Here is a 20,827-nt window from a genome sequence, read left to right on the forward strand (position 1 = left end):
TGTAGGACAGGATACAAAACAGGATTGCAGTGAGTGTGGCCCAGATTAAGGGTGGCACAGAACCTGGCTGTTGCCACCAAAGAGGCAACACGCGAGCTTATTGACTTTTGCGTTAACATTTTCTGTTCTGTGATGTCTGTGATCTAATTTTTCTGGAGTCCACACTGCAAGAAGAAGGGCACCCAGGGAGACATTGTGATATTATAATTTCATCATTGTTCCTGAATAATACGAGTGCTGTGGGGAGACCTGAAGAAAATTATATTTCCATGGCAGACTCAATGGGTCCAGAAAGTGTAAGGCTCAGTCTTGGAGATGATGAAGATGTGGGAATGTCCTTAGGTGTGAGGGAGGGGATTGCCTCTCAGTTAAGATGCTTTGCATCCACATGTGGAAGTGACTCTGCAAGCCAGCTGGATTGCACTGCTCAAAATGGGAAGTCAGGCTAAAATAGAAGCTCCTTTAGGGATAGACTAGCCATGCGAGGCAGTAGTCATCCTTGCTCAGCTTCAATTCATGCTGAACTGGTTCAGACTTGGAAAGCTTGCACCAACTGCTGGCTCCTTTCCTTTGGAACTATTGTTTGTATTTCACACAAGGATGCTCTTTTGTTTGGAATGCATTTTCAAGACCGGCTGGACTTGTTCAAGCTTGGCTCAGGGAATGAAATTTATTATTATTATTATTTTTAATTTGGGAAGTGGTGGATTTGGGTAATTTCCAGGAAATGATTCTTTCTTGAGAGTCTCAATTTCAGAAGAAACAGGACACTTAACAGGTTTAGTCTGTGTCTCCCATCCTCCCATTTCTCCAGGAATGCTCACTTTATGACCAGAGCATCATGTCCCAGATGCAAGGTGAAGTGGAAGTTTCTGCTTGTGTCACATGAGGCAAGACCCATGGGAGGACATGTGAGATTTGGAGAGAGTATACATAGGACTCAGTGGACAATGACAGGGGCTTGTAGAACTAGCTTTGCAATGCTTCATTGGTCTCTAATCTTTTCTGATTTTTACTTCATTGAGAGAGACACAGCAGAGAACTTCTCCTGGTGTCCCTGCTGGTTTTGGTCGCTCCTGTTGACTTTTGTCAGTTAGGCAGAGGCCTGGCTGTTTCTGCTGGATCTTGCCACCATTGCTGATTGGGGTTTGGTATTTTGACACTACTGAACTGGACTGCTGGTATCCTGTCAAATGGAGATCAGAATCACCCCAAAGAACTACTTCTAAACAGGTTCACACCCCCTTGTCCTAATTACCTTCTATCTCCCCTACTTTTGGGCTAGGAGGAGGGGATTGGAGTGTTTCAGAACCCTTATTAAAGTAGGTTTTGAAAAATCTAAGCCTACAGAGAGGGGCTTTGAGGAAGCCCTGGTGTGAGAGGGTACTGCAAACAGTACTCCTGTACCAAGGACAAGACAAGCATCATCTCACCCACAAGTTTCAAGCAAATCGCTGAACTGTGACTCCTTCTCAGTCTACTTCATACACAAAATAGTAGTAAATATAATTAGTATCTCCCAAAGGTTCTTGTGAGAACAGACTGAGATGTTCCATGCAAGGCACTTATAGCTCTGTTCCTCCTACCTGATATTTAAACACTGATAAACATTAGCTATTATGATTTTTAAACAATTAATACCTTTTTACAGGTGAGGAAACTAGCAATTGAGAGAGATCAGATACTTCACACAAGGTCATGCAGTTGGTAAGTGTCAGAGCAATGGTTTGAAACAGGTGCTGTGTGTCTGTTATGTAAGCTGTTTGGCTGTCAGTGCTGTGTTTCCCTAAAGGAATTTACAGTTGCAGAAGGGTGTTCGTGTTCATAGGTGATGGGTGGCAGTTTCTGCATATATATATAGTAAATGAAATGAATAAATACATTATGCATAGAGTACTAGTACAGACTCTGTGAGATCAGAGTTTGTCTCAGCCAGCCCCAAAGACAGTTTTAATCCTCTCTGCCTGATACTGACATAATTCTATTTTCAACTATTGGTTGTAGCTTTCCAAGTTTGTCTAGGGATATTTTAAGGAGTTTGTATTTTGTTATAATCCCTGATCTGACATATTTTAAATGAATTTGTTTTGGAGGTCACTGTTTTGGCTATCAGGTCCCTGGAATTTCCCTGACTCCAGTCCCACCAGCACTGAGATAATGTTTACAGCATCAGACCTGATTTACGTGGGTGCTGGGTATCTGAACTTAGATCCTCACACTTGTTTAATAAGCATTCAACCCGTCAGTCATCTCCCAATTCTTGTTTTATTATTTTACTTTATTGTTGTAACAGGGTTTTATGTATACCAGGCTGGCTTCAAAGTCATTGTGTAATCTAGATTAGATTAGTCTCCAACTAGTGATTCTCCTGCCTCTGCTCCCCAGGAGCTGGGATTATAGGTGTGTACCACAGCACCTGACTTATGTTGTACCTGTTGTCAGATGCAGGCCTTGTGCATGCTAGGCAAGAGCTCTACCAACTCAGTCACATTCCAATCGATGATTTATGCTTTTAAAAGATCACTGGCTATGCGTCGAGGAGCCATGGAGACTACTGGGAGTTTTACTGAGCGCTCAGAGTGGAAAATCCGAGTAAGCTAGAAGGGAGATGGCTAAGTGGAAACCATGGAGGATGTAGTGTTTCAGAAAAAAAAAGTTGGTGAGTGTAGAGCCCAAAGATGGAAAGATTCTTATAGAAACTGGGAGAAGATGAGGGAGGAGATGTAAGGGAAGAGTTCAGATGACAGGGCTGCCAGGCTGCCATGATAGAACAATTGAGGGCAACACACCAGCCAGGTGGGCTGAAGGATGCTCAGAGGATCTTTTGAACAACTTCCTTGATCTGGGCATAGGTGCCTTCCAGATATTAGTATTTTAAATGGGAAAGACTGAGATAATCTAGAAATTTGTATTTTTTTCTGAGTTTTACATATTGGTAAACTAATTAGAGATTTTTAAAAATTAAGCATGATAATCTAGAAATTTGTATTTTTTCTGATTTTTACATATTGGTAAACTAATTAGAGATTTTTTAAAATTAAGCATGAGCTCACTAAATATGTCTCTGGGCTATATTCGCCTTCCAGCTTCCAGGTGGTGGCCTCTTGAGGCAGTGTGACAAACCAGCCCAAATAAAAATCAGGGGAAAAAAATCTCCCTCTCCTATGTGTCAAGCTACCCAGGGACAGATAAATACATATTTTAACAGTGGTTGTATTGAAAGTGGTGTCTAGAGTTGTCCCCTCCACCTTCTCTAAAATCCAGCAGCTTTATGAGAGAGAAGAGCAGGAAGGAGAGCGGGGTGTGCTGGAGCACAGGCTGTCCCGACTCCACACTGAATGATGGGGTAGCTGGAGATCAGCCACAGTGGGAATATTTACACTAGGGAAACCGGCAAACACTACATGCCAGAGCCTTATCTAACTCAGTATTTACCGGGACAATGCTGGATGGGAGGAAACATTGCATAACCTATAAGGATTAAGACTTTAGACTGTAGGCAAGGGGGAGACCAGGCAATTATCCAACCATAACTTCTCTGCTTTCTGGACATCTGCATTTGAAGCTTTTTAGACTCATAAACCATGCAAACTGATTTTTTTTTTTAAGGTCAGGGACTCTTTGTAACTTGGGCTGATCTTGAACTCACGTCAGTCCTGACTTAGCCTCCAGAGCGCTGGAAGTACAATTAAATCCTCTAGGCTAAGCTAAGACGTGACCTCTTTTCCACCTATTTAGAGTAGAAGCTGTCCCTTCTTGCTTGCTTCTTTTATGTCTGGGGGAGAGGAAGGAGCAAGGACACAATATTATCTTAGGACCAAGGAGGGAGAGGCTACATTTTGTCCCCATTTTGTGTCTTTCAACATCGTAATTCAATAACTCCCTGTTCTAAAACCCATTTGCTAGGTTACTAAGTGAAGTTACCTTCAATTTTCCCAAATAAGAGCCTTGGTAACTCCCCCTTGGCCCTTTCATCCCCTCCCAAACCCTTCATCCTTCTGGGAGACTCTTCCCTCAAGAATGATTCTCTAAGCATTCTAGATACATGGTCTTTCGCCTTTGCCAACTGCAAGGCACGTTACATTGGTTAGGAAACCCAACTTTGGGATAGCTTCCTCTTTGAAACGTCATAGTGATTTTTTCCCCTACAGGTTTGAAGCCATGATTAAATGACATGTTATATACAAAGTGCGTGACATATGCCTGGCTCAAATGGAGACCCAATAAATGTTTCTTCCCTGGGCCTTTCTTGATGTTGAAAGATGGGACCGTGCATTGAGTACTCTGTTGTTTCTTTCCTCGTTATCTGAAGGATTATTCGAATTTGATGGTAAGTGTATATCACTCTGCTAAGTGACATGTTTGAGGACTTGTGCTCTCTCTAGCACTGGAGAGCTGTTAGTACCCAGTACCATTGGTGGCAATTATACTAATATGTACAGCACAATACCTGCCCTTTTAATTATAGAATGTTTTTGAGGTAAAGTAATATTGATTTCTGTCTGATTAATATTTACAGGTTTTACTTTTTGCTAAGTGTGGGCGATCTTCATTATGGGATTTTCTCTTGCTACGTGGTTCCCTTTGCTGCCTCTCTCTTCCATCAGCTTATATTCCAGCAGAATATATATCTATCTGTGTGGACAATACTTATCTTTTACCCATTCCAGAAGTGTCGGATTCTTTAAACCACAACCTTCTGCCTGTGAGGAACTTAAAATGGGCTAACATAAGATTATCTCAGGCTACTACTGCTCTGGTGAAACTCCATGACTAAAGCAACTTGGGGAGGAAAGGGTTTATTTGGCTTAGGCCTCCACATCACCTTAGAGGAAGTCATCATGGGAACTCAAGCAGGATAGGAACTTGGAGGCAGGAGCTGACGCAGAAGCCATGGAGGGGTGCTGCTTACTGTCTTGCTCTCCGTGCTTGTTCAGCCTGTTTCCTTAGAGATCCCAGGACCACCAGCCTAAGGGATGGCTCCGCTCACTGTGGGCCGGGCTCTCTTCCATTAACTGCTAATTATGAAAATGCCCTATAGCCAGATCTTATGGCATTTTCTCAGTTAAGGTTCCCTCCTTTCAGATGACTCTAGCTTATATCAAGTTCACATAAAACTAGCCAGCACACATATCTAACTGTGAGTGAATACGGATGAATTTTACGACTTTTAAGCAAACCACTGGAGAGCTTACTTTTGGAAGACATTCAAGAAAGGTCACGAAGACTGCTGATCATTAATGAGCAGTTAAGTTCCGGGATCACAACAAGCTGAACATTTTAGCTGGGCACCCCCTTTTCTGTCTTTGCCTTGTAGTTGTTCCTCTCAGCAGTTTACAATTAGGACAGGTTGCAAAGGAATTTCGCATTTTTCCTAAGCTTTTGCAAATGGGAATTTCTCTTGCTTTGTGGTCCCCTTTGCTGCCTCTCTCTTCCATAAGCTTATCTGTGTGGACAATACCTGTCTTTCACCCATTCCAGAAGTGTTAGGTTCTTTAAACCACAACCTTCTGCCCGTGAGGAACTTAGAACGGGCTAACATAAGATTATCTCAGGCTACTACTGCTCTGGTTAAACTCCATGACTAAAGCAACTTGGGGAGGTCATACGCTGGTCATAGTAAGAGTTACAGTGGCCTGGCCTGTTATGGATGTCATTTGACATACACAATAATCATTTTTAGTGTTCAGAGTGGTTCAGCCTGTCACATATATGAATCAATGTCCAAACTTAGATGTCCTAGAGGTGAAATTGCCTTAAAGCAGAAAGGCCATACATTACATCTCTATCTCTGTCTCTGTCTCTATCTCTATCTCCACACATATACACATACATGTATATACATGTATATCTATATATACACGTGACAAGTTTGGGGATTTGTGTTCTCTCTAGCACCGGAGAGCTTTTAGCACCCAGTATCACTGGTGGCAACCATATAGAGCATAATCCTGCCCTTTGAATTATGGAATGTTCTTTTGGTAAAGTAATATTGATTTCTATCTGATTGATATTTATAGTTTTTGCTTTTGGCTAAGAATATATATCTACCTTCAGAATCCCTTTGTTTCTCATCCCACAGCAAGGCTGTTGACCTCAGCAGCCTTCGTGTCCCTTTGCTCCCGTGCAAAAATTCCTAGCACTTTGCCTGCCCTGACTTCTTTCCATCTCAGCTCACGCTCAGTTTCCATACAGTTGACGAGGACTCACTGTCCCTAGTCTTGGTATTCGGTGCTCTAAGGAACTCAAGGGGTAAGATTGGGGGTGGGGCAGCGGTGCCTGTTTGATGAGGATGTAGGCAGGAGACAAGGTATTAGGCACTGTTTCTGCTTCATGCAGAATGTCTGGCTGGTTAATTTTGTCAACTTGATGAGAGTTAGAGTCATCTGGGATTGCTGGAGTGAACTGGCACATCCGGAGAGAGAAAAGGATTTGTGGACTCCAGTAAGCACCAAGGGCTCAGTGAGAAGAGGGATCATTCTCTGCCTGCTGAGAATGAGGCTCGAGGTTCGAGTTTGAGGTCTGTTATTGATGAGAAGTTCTCTTTATTGCTACATGCTAGAAGTGGCAGCTGAGTGGTATTTGTGTGTGTGTGTGTGTGTGTCTGTGTGTGTGTGTGTGTGTGTGTAGGAAGCTAAGGGACACCTCTGAGAGGCTGAAGCAGTCTTATCCACCTCTGCCATGTGTTATGTTGTATTCAGATAGAGTAATTAGACCCAAACTCATCTCTTTTCTAAGTGACTATGATGCCACATGTGGGGGTTCATCTGTGGACTCGACTAAGAAACTACATGTTGTGACTAGTTGTATGTGAGGGGGGCATTTCCATTGGCTGAGGGGAGGAGATATGCCTTCCCCCCAACCATGCCATGCTGAAAGGATCTTCCAGCAGCAGCCTAGATTTAAAGAAGTCCAAGGGAAAAAATTAGTGCTTTGCTTACCAGCATTCCATTCTTGCTGGAGAGTGTATCTGCCTGTAGTTGCTGCTGCTGCTTCTGTCACCAGCTTCCAGCTTCTGTGGCCTTCCAATCAGTGACTTGTTAAGAACCTTCAAGCCCTCAGGGCTACACTGGGACTGCTGAGGTATTCAGCTTTGTGGAATGAACTTTTGACGGAGTACATGATCTCTATTAAATAAGTTAACTGAATAAATATCCCATATATATGTAATAGAATATATATGCATAAATACGAACACATAGATATGTTATCAAATTATGTTCCTCTAGAGAATGCTGATTCTATATATTGAAAGTATTGTGCATCTCAAAGAGAATTCTTGCTTCTCAGAATTCTCCTTTATGAGTCACAATTTAAAGTAGTTTTGGGTAAGTAGAATTTTCTTTATCTTTTGAGGAGGTCTGTATACCTTCTACATGTACCTATTTTGTCAAAGGCACAGATATTTTGATAGCTCACCTTTATCTTGCATATTAATCATAGTTTAGTGGGTCATTTTCTGGTGGCGTCACTGAAAATGGCATCCTCGTGACTGTCATTGGCTACCCAGTGACAGCAAAGTAAGAGAAGCTAACCAGAAATTAATGTGATTCACCTGTTGTATTTAAAAATTAGAGGATAGACATTGTACTTGCTTGATAGACTTTAGCTGGATTTTAAAGAAGCTGAGCAAGGTCGGTAACAAACTTCACAGCAAGGAATAGAAGGTCTGAGAGAAAAAAATAAACAAAGACAACCCAAGAGAAAATTTGGGGTAAGTAGTTCAACATAAAAAATTGATTTGAAAAATTTTCAAGTGTGTGCACGCATGCACGTGTGTGTGTGTGTGTGTGTGTGTGATTGTCCAGTATGTACAAGGTAAAGCCACCAAGCAAACAAATAGTTTAACAACCTTTGTTTCTTCAACAGCTGCCAGATGGTGGAATGATGTCTACCTAAGACATAAGGCTTTTTCAGCTCAAAGATACTCAAAAGAGTTTGAGATGTGTCTGGAGATGAGCATAAAGCTCTGGTGTAGATGCTCAGTATTTACTCAATATTTACTCTAGACCAATGTCCCATGATTGGCTGATGTGAGAATATCTAACACAGTATGAGTTGTGAATAAGACCTCCCCCCTCCCCTCAGTATCTTCCCTCTGTCTGAGGATGCTTGCAGGCAGTGGCCTCCAGCTGTGTCTGGTTACTTGGACATAGAAGTTGTGCCTCAAGGTTACCATGTCTGCACTGTAGCTGGTAGCCAACCCTTGGAAGGCAGAGGTAAGAGGATGCCTGAGAATCTGAGGCCAGCCTGAGCTACAAAGTGTCCCAAGAAAACAAAAAGTGCAAACCAGAAGAATGCTTGTATTGTGATTGTCTTTACCTCAAAATTTGCAACTCCAGCGTCCTGGTTTACCTGGGATGTCACATCTACTTTGTAGCTGTTTTGCTAATCCAACACTGAAAGGTATTTCAGTGCTGGCACCTGCTTTTTAATAGCTTGTTTCAGTGAACCACATTCTGGGTTGGAGCTGTGGCAGGTAGCCCTGGGTGCCATTATTGTCTAGAGATATCTGACAATCCTGTCACAGCTTTGATGTGCTTATTAGCTTGCCTAAGTGCTACTGGGAGCAACAGCTCTGAGTCATCCAGGGTCCAACTTGGTCTTTTGTCTTGTTTTGTTGTTGGTCCATAGCTTAGGCTGACCTGGAACTCAAGAAATGGTTCTGCTTCATCCTTGTGAAGCCTAGGATTATAGTTGTGAGTCTTTTTGCCTGCCTTCAGATTTGTTTTAAAAGTACTTTAAGCATTACAAACAAACAAAACCCACTTGACACACACACACACACACACACACACACACACACACACACACACACACGTTGTTGTGTTTGTTTTTGATTTTCAAGACAGGGTTTTTTTCTGTGTACCCCTGGTTGCCTGGAACTCACTCTATAAACCAGGCTAGCCTTGAACTCGGAGATCTGCCTGCCTCTGCCTCACAAGAAGTGCTGGATTCCTGGCTTTAGAACTGTTTTGTTTTGTTTTTTAAAACTTAAATGAATATATTAGGCACGACCTACAAACAAAATCTTAACTAACTGCCAGCATTAGGTTCCTGTGTGGGTAATCACCAAACTGGGGCAGCTTAGATAGGAAGATTCTGATTAGTTCCAGGCTAGCCTAGGCTATACAGTATGCTCAGTGCTATACTTGGCTAGTGAGTTTGAGGCCAGTTTGTGTTAGCAAACAGATGAAACATTGTCTCAAAAATCCAATCACCACTAACCCAGCCCCAAATCAAAACCCAAACCTAAACCTAGGCTCTTGGCTTGGGTTGCAGTCCATGGAACCTTACACACCGTTCATAGGTCTTTTTCTGCTCAGCTGAATAAAATCCCCAGGCAGATGTGAGCTGCCTTTGTGGATACAGCTAAATCCTTGAGTGGTTGGAATAGAATTACTTGAAAGTTTCTGAACTTTCAAGAAATTTGAGACTGGCTCAAAGAGGAATGGAAAGGGGCACTGCTCCATCTATGCAGAGCTCTGCCCCCTGCTGTCGGCTGCAGTTCCGGTATCCTTTTTACTTGGGATTCAAGGGAGAGGCTAGGATTGGTAGGGGACTTCAGTAAAATAAAATCTCCCCTTAACCCCTAGAATTACCTCCTTTATGAAAAACCAACTCATTGACAAAATATCATCAGATGATGATCATATTTTAAGGAAGGCCTGTCCAGGGCTTGGGGCTGGGTGGTAGAGCAGACTCGGGGAAGAGATGTGACCACTGTCTTTCACTTTGGTGGCAGAGCGGGGCAGGGTCCACTTGCGATGCTGGCCCCTGGCCCCATTGTGGTTGCCGGGAGACTGAGGGCTCTCGGAACGGTGCCGGGAGGTATCCATAAGAGTTGGGTAGTGTGGGGCCAGCTCTCTTGGAGGAGACTGCGGCGGGGCACAGGATAGGGCTTCTGCAGCTGCGGGTAGACAGGCAGAAGAGGAGTCCTGAGTCTTGTCTAGTCACAGAGGAGGTGGGTTGGTTGCTTTGAAGAGAACCCTGTGCTTTTGGCTTCTATAGACTCCAGCCACCTCTGGTGGGGTGACTTTCGGAAGGGGCCGTGGGGCGGCAAGCAGCAGAGCCCGTTCGCTCCTGGTGGTCGCCACCGCCCCCCCCCCCCCAAATCCGGCTTGACCAGTCCCAAGGTGGAGGAGACAGAACTGCGCCCAACCCCCGCCCCTACAGCCAGTATCCACACCAAGATGCACACGCTCCTTAATCTCTCCCCCACCCCCGCCCTCGGTTTCCCGGGCGACAGCCCAGACGAGCAGGTGATGCATTGACAGCGAGCAGATGGTCCCCCGTGGAGGCGAGCGCGGCCCACAAAGCGCCCAGCGCCGCGATCCCACTGCGCCGCCCCCGCCCCGTGGCCCGCGCTGCCCGCATGCTAATAGGGGTCGAGGGAGGGGCCTGAGGCGGGGCCGGGCGCCCTGGGCACGCCCCTTTGCTCTTTGCAGTGACTTCACCTCATTTTTTTTCCCTGAATGCCCTCTTCAAATCCTCCTCTCTCCTGAAGAGTTCTCCCACCTCACACCCTGCACGCTTCATCATCTCTCCGAACTCTCTCTGAGTGGATCAAGGCTGACACCCTCCCTCTTTTGCCTTGCTCCCGTTCTGTAGTAGCAGGCCCCACATTTGCTCCCTTCTGGCATTTCATGGTTGATCTGGGAAGACTAGAGGAATGGGTTTGCCACATCCCAGCCTTGATCCCTGCTTCTAGAACTGGCACTGGAATGGCAAAATGTGTAAAGACACCGCTCCGGATCCGCCCCCACCCCACCCCCTATCCCCAATGCTTCAGGGCCTTTCAGGCTGCTGCTTCTTCGGACTTTCCTTTCTGGAAGGGCAAAAATAAATCACTCTCTGGCGACTACTGTGCTGCCCCTCCCGGGAAGCTCTCCCATTCACCCACCACCCTCCCATTCATTGGACACACACACCCCCTTCTGTAACCTATTCACTGCTGTGTGGCAAATTGAGACTATCTTATAGTAAGGCCATGAAAACTGCTAGGGAGTATTCACAATTTTAATACTAACTTCATAGCTGTCACATAAATTCATTGCCAGGTCTACTCTATAATGGCCACGACATAACTTTAAGAGAGAGTGGGCGGGGGTGGGGGAGATCTGACGACAGTGCCTCGGCATCTTTCTTTGATTTGCAGGTGCTTCCCCCACTCCTTTAACCATTACTACAGTAACTGTAGATAGCTTTCTTTTTCTTTTTTTTTCTAACTGTCACACAGAGTGCTTTAAAAAAGCCATCCTTCTCCTTTTTATTTTACAGTAGATAAAAAATGCCAAATGCCAATAAAGGCTTTTAAAAAAAGCAACAGAAAAAGAAAGAGAAAGAGAGACTAGTGAATAAAGTTGAGACAATACGGGGTCACAGAGCTGTCGAAACTAATGTCATAGTGCGGCTGTTGGGCGGACGTACAGAAAACTTCTTGTTTCTTGATTTTTATGGAGATTTGGTGTGTGGCAGAAGCGCTCTCTGAACAGGTTTAGAACAAGTGGGAAAGAAAAAAACTCTTAATAAACTCCCCTCAGATGGTCTTTCTGCCCACAAACACCTGTGATTTACAAAGAGGCATTTTGGAGGACAAAGAGAGGCCAAGAGGGCCAGGCCATTGTTGGAAAATGATGCCTCATGTACCCAAAGGCTGTATGAGAGAGTTGTTTTATTTTAAAACACGTTTTAGATCCTTGCTATACAAACTTACAACCAGGAAAAAAAAAGTGTGATTCTTCCAAGTGCTCTTAAAGACTTTTTCAAATGCTTTTTACTCACTGTGAGTCAGTGTATTTGCTACCTTCTTCAGTGGAATTCACCATAGTCAATTTATACAAACCTCCTAGACAGGAAAATTAGTAATAAGTTCTTGATACTTAGAAATAAGTGTTTAGAATGTTCATTCACTTAAAGAATGTATTCCATTTTGTTTATTTGAAAAATTGTGAGACTGTGTTTCTTTCTCTTGGAATGCTAATAATTTTACGTTTATCTTCGTTTGTCTCTTTTCTGTTTTTTTATTTTTTTTCTATTTTTGAGATAAAGTTTCTCCATGTAGCCCCAGTTCTACATGTTGCCATGTAGAACAGGCTGGTCTTGCACTCACAGAGATCTCTCTGCCTCTGCCTCTACCTCCTGAGTGATGGAATTAAAGTGTGCACCACACTGCTTATCACCCCTTAATTTTATGACTTAGTCATACTGTTTGAAGATTTTTCTTTTCTTCTTTTGTTTCCCATTTTGGTGTTTCCTCTGGTCTTTGTCATTCCCTTCCCAATGCGTTAGAAAGGTGGGCTAGCATATAAAACCATAAAACATAACATAGCTTTAAATTGAGTGAGGTTCTCTTTGCTTAGGATAAGACGAGAGGAGGCCAGAGTTAACTGTGACCTGAAGCCAGTGAAGAAGCAGGGGGAACTAAGCAAAGAGCCATGTGTTTGTGACCAGCAGAGGTGCTGAAGAGTCTCTGTCACTGTCAGAAGGCTGCTTGTTTGGGGCCCTGTGAACTGGAAGGATATTATGAGATGAACAGACAGCCCGGCTAGGCTTGGATCAGGAAAGCCTTTTGTGAGGCATTTGGAAGGAAGGGCTTTTATTCTAAAGAAGTGGAGAGCTGCTGGAGAGCTGCTGGGGATTGGGGGGCTTTTTATGATAACCTTTTAAGATGACCACTGCTGCTATGCGGAATATTTTCTTAGTTTACTTTGTGATGCCCCAACCGAATACCACAGGTACTAATGAATGGAAACTTATTTGGATGCTGTAGTTTTGATGGCTCGTTTCAAAAGCCTTATGCCCCTGGCACTGTGCTGTGTTATATCATGCAAGAAGGCACATGGGCAAGAGTCTGCTAAAACGAGAGTGAGAGTCAAAGAGAGAGAGAGAGAGAGAGAGAGAGAGAGAGAGAGAGAGAGAACTCACAGTCTCAAACTCTTTTACAATGGGCACTGGCCAATTCATGAGATGAGAGTGGAGTCCTTATGGATTGATAGGCAGGACTACACAGGCAGTGACTGGTTAGAGAGCTGTGGGAGGCCACCTCAGTCATTCAGACAAGGTATATATGATGTCTTAAATTGTGCCAATGGAAATGAAGGGAAAGGGTAGCCTTCGGATCTGTTTTAGAGCAAAATGATGAGATCTGTAGAATGGACAATTGTGGTTGGGACGAAGACAGAAAAGCAGCAAGGACAAGCTCAGCTCAACACACGGTTTATGGGAAGGCAGGTGTGAACCAGCATGTGACTTGCGAATCAAGACTTCTGATTCAATGTGTTAATTGTGAGCTATTGTTGAGGGGCTAAACATCTGGGTGTAGGGTCAAACAGCTGACTTCTCTGGGGTGGGGGCAGTCATTCTGTAGCTTTCTGGAGACCTGCAACTCAATGTGACATAAAGAGATTAGATAGGCCAGTAAGATTTCCAACTTCTGCACAGGAACCAGAAATGTGATTTGATCTTGTTAGATTAATCCAGAGAAAGACTTTCGAAGCTAGAGACCATTCCTTGACAAGGAACCACCATTCAGAGTCATAATGGATGGACAGAGTGAATGAGTAGGAACACATAAAATAGTGCAGAGAAGAAACACTGTGTGAGGTCATAGAGACTGACAGGCAGAGGCAAAAAGAAGCTGTGCCATGGGTCTAGAGGTATTTTGGGGCCAAACAACTGTAATGGGACACAGCTAAGGTTATTATAGTTGCTTTCCACCATGCTGAATTTTGGAAATCAGGAGACAATGTACAAACGACTGGCAAGTCTATTTTAGAACATACATACACACACACACAAACATGCACAAACATACACACAAACACACACAGACACAGACACACAAATACATACAGACACACAGACTACACACATACACAGACACACAAATACACACATAGACACACACACAAACACACAGAGACACACACACATACTCACAGACATATACAAACATAAACACAAATACACAGATACACACAAATACACATACAAAGACATATAGACACACAAACACAGACACACATACACCCATACACAAATACACACACACACACAAACACACACACAAATACACACAGAGACACACAAACACACACAGACATACACACAGACACACAAACACACACACACAGACACACACACAGACACACACACACACACAGACACACACACAGACACACAAACACACACACACAGACACACAAACACACACACACACACACACACACACACACACACACACACACACACACCTAAAACTGAGATTGAGAAGGAGTTGTTGAGAACTCAGGAGATAAATTCTATCTCATTCTCTCTTCCTCTCCCTACTCCATTCCCCTCTCTTTGCTTTATGCAAACTATATGTCTTAGGGGTTCCACTGCTGTGAAGAGACACCATGACCACGGCAAGGAAAACATTTAGTTCGGCTGAATCCATTTAATTGGGTTCAGAGGTTTATTCCATTATTGTCATGGTAGGGAGTGTGGCAGTGTACAGTCAGACATGGTGCTGGAGACGGAGCTTAGTGTTCTACTTCTGTACTGGCAGGCTACATGAAGAGAGAGTGACACTGGGCCTGGCTTTAACTTCTGAAATTAAAGGTCCACCCCCAGTGACACACTTCCTCCAACAAGACCACACCCACTCCAACAAGGCCACACCCCCTAATAGTGCCAATTCTTATGAGCCTGTGGGGAACATTTTCTTTCAAACCACCACTGCAGGCTAACTTTGAAACCATCAGTTTCCTGCCCCAGTCTCCTGAGTGCAGGAATTTTAAGCGTATGCTATCACATCCAGCTAAATCTTCCCTTTCTCTTCAGAGTCCCGGATTGTAGACTAAAGGTGCATTTTGATTTTTGCATGTCAGTTTGTCAGTTTTATTGATGTATGCAAAGTGACTTAGAAAAGATGAAGAATGAGGTTTTCGTTTTAATCCAGAATGGTTTTCCTAATATTGGTGATCAAAACTGATGAGGACCACTTACAGGTACAGGACTTAATGTTAGATAGGAGAGTCTGGCAGGGCTGACTACTGCTTCTACAAAGTCTGGTTGTCATGGAGAAGCAAGAGCTCTAGGTATGAACATCTGGGCCCAGGGAAGGACACAAGACAACAACAAAGGCCCTTACTCCATTTTACTCTCTCTTCAAGATATGACTATTTTTATTTCTTGTGTATGAATGTTTTGCCTGCATGCATGTATGCACATCAAATGCATGTAGCACCTGCCCAGGCCAGACAGGGTGTTGGATCCCCTGGAACTGGAGTCACAGGAAGTTGTGAACTGCCATGTGGGTGGTGGGAATTGAAACTAGGTGCGCTGAAAGAGCTGCCAGTGTTCTTAACCACTGAGCCATCTCTCTGGTCTCCTTACTACCTTTTCTTTAAAGATCCCGGTAAATTTATCCCAATAGATGTAGGTTTTGTTTAGTCTCACCAATTATCTGTTGAAAGAAGGAATTACGGTTTTTGAAGATTTATTTAGTTTTATAATATGGTTTATGGGTATTTTTTGTGAAATTCATGTGTGCAGTGCTCATGGAAGCAGAAGACAGTGTCAGATCCCCCGGAACTGGAGTTCTAGGTTGTTAACGGCCATGTGGGTAGAGGGATTTGAGCCTGGGTTCTCTGAAAGAGCAGTGGTGTGATCAACTGTCGAACCATCTCTGCAGCCCTAGTATTTGTTTCAGTATGTCCTCTATAGAGCACAACTGAAGTTGGTACCTGTAATCCCCAGGAAACAGAATGCAGGAACAAATTCTCTCTTGCTCTAGCATGTAAAAGAGCTTTCAAATATAAGAGATTGCTGTGTCAAAGTTCATGATAATGCAATCGATTATGGAATGTAAAAGCTGATGAAACTTTCCCCAATTCATATGGTATTTTCACCTGGAAAAGAATAACACAACAAAGCCGACAAGCTATTTTACTCATACATGCATGTTACTGTTTTGAAAACTTCTTGACTATATTAAATTCATGAGTGTGCATATTGAGTAGATACCGCTTAATGCTAGTTTAGTGTTAAGCACTTTAGAAATATATCCCAAGAGTAGGATAAACATATTCATCCAAGATCCCTGTTAAATTCCAAACATAAGGTATGTCCTAGTTAATTCTTATTAACCTGACGTAAGTTAGTGTTGTCTGAGAAGGGGACCACAATCTTATGGAGAAAATACCTCTGTAAGATTGGCCAGCAGGCAAGCCTGTAGGGACTTTTTTTTTAACCTAATGACTGATGAGTGAGAACCCAGCCCACTGTAGCCATGCCATTCCTGGGAAAGTGGTCCTGGGATGTATGGGAAAGCAGACTGAGCAAGCCATGGGAAGAAAGCCAGTAAACAATGCTCCTCAGTCATCCTTGTTTCAGTTCCTGCCTCCAGGTTCCTGCCTTGGGCTCCTGCCCTGACTTCCCCCACTGATGGAGTATGTCCATCATTGTAAGGTGACACAAACTCTTTCCAAGTTGCTTTTGGTCAGAGTCTACAGCTATAGATACCCTGACTAAGACACAAATGTACAATAATTATTCTTTATAAAAAATTTAAAATACTTTAAAATGTATTCTTTGGCAGTTTTATATATGCATATAACACATTTTAGTATTCTTACTCTATTATCCTCTCTTACCATCCCCCACTGAGATAATAAAGTATTTTATGAATGGTCACTGTCATACTTAACAACAACAAAAACTAAGGAACTCAAACTAGACTCATACAATAAGACAATGTCACATTGTTTGGGACTCTTCTGGAAGTTTTAAGCAATTCAGACATAGATTCATGAACAGAAATAATGGGTGGTGCCAGTTAAAACGAACAAGGTCACTAATTGCAAATAATACGTCTCACTAATAAAATCTGGGGAAAACACACAAGATGAGACACAGGAATGCTAAAATTCAAGAATTAAAAAAAAAGTAGATTTCCAGGAAAATGTACCCTACAGAAACACAGCCTGAGATAGAAACATGTCTTTGGAATTAAGTGTCTTTCTTTCCCTCAATTCAAAGCAGAAAGACTGGATCGTTTGTTCTCTGAGTAGAAGTGGATTGCTGTAGGATGTCTTCTTCTGTTGTTACAATTAATGCTTTAAGTTAGCATACCAAGCAGTGGGTTTCAGGTGGAAGGTGCTTTTCAGTCAGGCATGGTGGAGCATGCCTTTAATCCAGCACTCAGGAGACAGAGGCAGTTGGATCTCTTAAGTTCAAGGCCAGCCTGGTTTACACAGTGAGTCATAGTCCAGGCAATATTACATAGCAAGACCTTGTCTCCAAAACAAGACAAAGCATTCCCAGAAAGACCAAACACCAATAATGAGATCAAGTTGTCTAATCAAGAGTCGTTCAAGTATATAAAAGACAAGAATTTCAATTATATATAAACTCCCATCAGTGGTTTAGAAAAGTGAATATCCCAAGTCCTTTTATGGGGCTAGCATAACCCTGATAAAAACATAAAGATAATAAGGTGGAGGGTAGAATGAATTTCACTCATGGTTACTGAAAAAAAAAAATATTGCCAGAGTAACACATTTCAGCGCTGACAAATAAACACTCCACGGCATGAATGCTCAATGTCATAAACTTTATTAGCACAACACCACATTAACAGGTTAAAAAATGCAAATGTGATCATCTTTAAACACTGAACAGAATTCACCATCTGCTCCTAGTTTAAAATAAGGGATATTATAAACGGTGAAAGAAGGGAGTCACAAGCTAGTGCAGTAAGGCAGACAACTTTAAAAGCATAGGTGTTCGAAAGGAGGAAGGACAAATTGCTGTGTGTATTGGCAAGATGTACAACTGCTCACATCAAAGATTGCCAGTGATCCACACACACATATTTAAGCATTACTATGAGTCCTGGCTAGCTTGCATTTAAGATTATGGTGACATAAAGAACAGCTTTCTCCTTAAAGGTGGTAAGAGACCGTTTAATCTGGAGTGTGATCATGGTCTGGGAACACAGCTGTAGGTTTCTGCAAATTTCATGTTTAAATGAGGCACTAATTAGTGAGTCTTTTATAGTAACAGAATGAAGAAGGTCATAAATCTAGGTAAGAAATTTTCCAAGCATTAGTGGAAATATCAAATTTCTGCTATAGGCCTCAGGCTGTCTGGACCCTTGGGCTGATGGACCCTCTAAGTCTATAACCTTTCCCAACAGTCCTGAGTATGTTAGTTCACAAACAGAATTTTTTGCTCACAATTGCATTTGTATACCCTGGAAATGATTTGAAAAATACACACTCCTATAATTTCAGTAGTGGGGGTTCTGTGAGTTTGAGGCCCAACAAAACCACATCCTTTGTCAAAGGAAAAAAAAAAAAAAGATTTCAGCACAAAAATAAAATCAACAAACCGAAAAAGACCCAAGCATTCCCTAGACCCTCATACTACATTTTGGTAAAGTTATCAGAATTCATCATCGAGAAGTAACATGTTTTCGGTAGAATGACAGAGTGTTTAAAATGATCCTTCCATCACTATACTTGGTTCTTTCTCCATCTGTTGCTACAGGAGATTAAAATCACAGAAAAATGTATGAAGTGACTCGTGTGGAGGAATGGGAGATGCCCTCTAAACGTTAGACTCTTGGAGAACAGGATGCAGGTAATGTGTGAAAGAAACTTTACTTTTTTTTTTTTTTTGAATCAGCCGGTTTGCTCCAGGTCAGTCATTCATTTTGAGTTTTGAATCAATGGTATTGCTCTCTCAGTGGGAAACATCCGGCTAGCTTCTATTCACTTGGCTGCAATGATGTGTAAAATATGCAAATGAGAACATAATTGTGTATGCCTTCAGAAAATACTTTTTTTTTTTTTTTTTTTTTTTTTTTTTTTTTTTTTTTTTTTTTTTTTTTTTTGCCGCTCCATCCCTGCAGGTCAGATATCTAACACATCTTTTGGGTTAAAAAAAAATTCGGCATAACAGTGTGCCGGTCCTTCCTGGAGACCGTCTGTTTCTTCATCTTTTCTAGCTTCTTGACCCTGCTTCAGCCTGACTCCTGCAGGTTTTCCTCCTCCTCCAAGTCAGCAGCCATAGATTGAATCCCTCTTGAGTGGCCTTGTTCCCCTGTCTTCTGTCTCACCCTTCAACAGTTAAGGACTCTTGAACTCTCCCAGTCTAATCCCACCTTACAGTTGCAAAGTTCCTTTGGGCCAGTAAGGTACTATGTTCAGACAGCGGGTACCATGTTCAGACAGCGGGTGTTAGTACCTAGAGGGGTGCTAGGGACTGAAGTGAACGTCCTAGCTTCCCTTCCTGCTTCCTGCCTGCTCTGCTCTGGCCATCTTGCCAAGCCCGAGCCTCTGCGCACACTGTCCCTCCTTGGTGTGGAATGGCTTTCATTCTTACGTAGTTCATATCTTTGCTCAGAGGGTCTTCAGTGAACCATGTCCCTACTACTCATCCTGTGCCCTCTCACCTCACATTGTCTATTATTTTTCTTCAAAGAGCTTCTCTCTTCTGTCTGGGTCTCCTGCTGAAGGTGAGGAGTGGGCCAGTTTTGCTTCCGTGTGCCACCCAGAACCTAGTCAAATGCTTAACACATAGCATGAGTGAGTCAGTGTGATTGTGTACCTTAACATACTGTGTTCTTCAGTAAGCTGGAGCACAGCAAAGTGTTTTGTAAGGATGAGCTATCACTCAGTGCTAGAGAGAAAAGTGCATGTCAGAGAATCCCGTGTGCAAAGTATCACACTTCTTTTCTGCTCTTTAAAAGCTGGGGTACATGTTCATGCTGTGACCAGTAGCTTCTCATTATCAACTCCAAATACAGGCGGGAGATGCTTGTCTTCTCTTACTGTTTTAGCAGTGACCTTTGCTGTTTGGGGGATATGAGCTAAGCTGGTATAAAATGTTTGTAATGAGATGGGTAAGTGGTTAAGAGCACTGATTGCTCTTCCAGAGGGCCTGGGTTTAATTCCCAGCTCACCAAATAAAAATAAATAATTAAAGAAGCCTGTCTTTTAAAGAGAGATATCAGCTTTGTTGTTGAAAGCCACGTTTCAGCTGTTCCAAGACAAGAGTGTCTCATCCTGTCTGGGTTTGTAGTAGTTGTCTGCCTGCATTATTTTATAGTAAAGACTAAAATGTCCATTTTAACTTGTAATTTTTGAACATTATACTATGTTCCCTGTGTGTCCCTACTTCTTAGTCTCAGCCCCCCTTTATATATATATATATATATATATATATATATATGTGTGTGTGTATATATATATATATACATATATATATATATATATATAGTATTATATTACCTTAGTAGCCAGATTTAAGCTGACAGCAGGTAGTGATGGACTCACCTGCACTATTTTATGTCTTTTTATAAATAGCCCCATTACTTTATATTTTTGAGAACAAAGTTTGATAATGACAGAATTACCATAATTTGTGCTCCCACTTACAGAACACTTACTGTGTGTCAGCTGCTAAATCCTTCATACATATATACACATACACATATATACATATACATGTATATAGATGCATGTATGTACATATATATGTGCATATATACATATGTATAGATATTCATATGTACATATATATGTATATACAGATGTACCTATATATACATATATGCATACACATATGCACACACACACGCTGTTTAATCTTTTCACTCTATGAAGTCATGAAGCATTTCTTGTTTTGTCTACCCATCAAGAATATTCCAATCACCCAAAGCTCATTTTAGGAAACTGTCTTTGCTTCCTCTAGTTCTGAGAATATAGCCCAGTTATGGTTCCCTAGTGTCTTGACTGTCAAGATGAACATGTGACCTAGACGTAGGTGAACAGAC

General features: G+C 42.4%; 1 long non-coding RNA gene across 1 annotated transcript; it reads left to right on the forward strand.

Moving 5' to 3' along the window:
* Nucleotides 1–1,618: 1,618 nt before the first annotated feature.
* On the forward strand, nucleotides 1,619–18,630 carry LOC143435676 (uncharacterized). The gene is made up of 3 exons (XR_013106149.1): nucleotides 1,619–1,707; nucleotides 4,152–4,330; nucleotides 18,538–18,630. It is a non-coding gene; the product is annotated as an uncharacterized LOC143435676 (long non-coding RNA).
* Nucleotides 18,631–20,827: the final 2,197 nt, after the last annotated feature.

Source organism: Arvicanthis niloticus, chromosome 22, assembly GCF_011762505.2.
Source record: "Arvicanthis niloticus isolate mArvNil1 chromosome 22, mArvNil1.pat.X, whole genome shotgun sequence".
Taxonomy (NCBI): Eukaryota; Metazoa; Chordata; class Mammalia; order Rodentia; family Muridae; genus Arvicanthis; species Arvicanthis niloticus.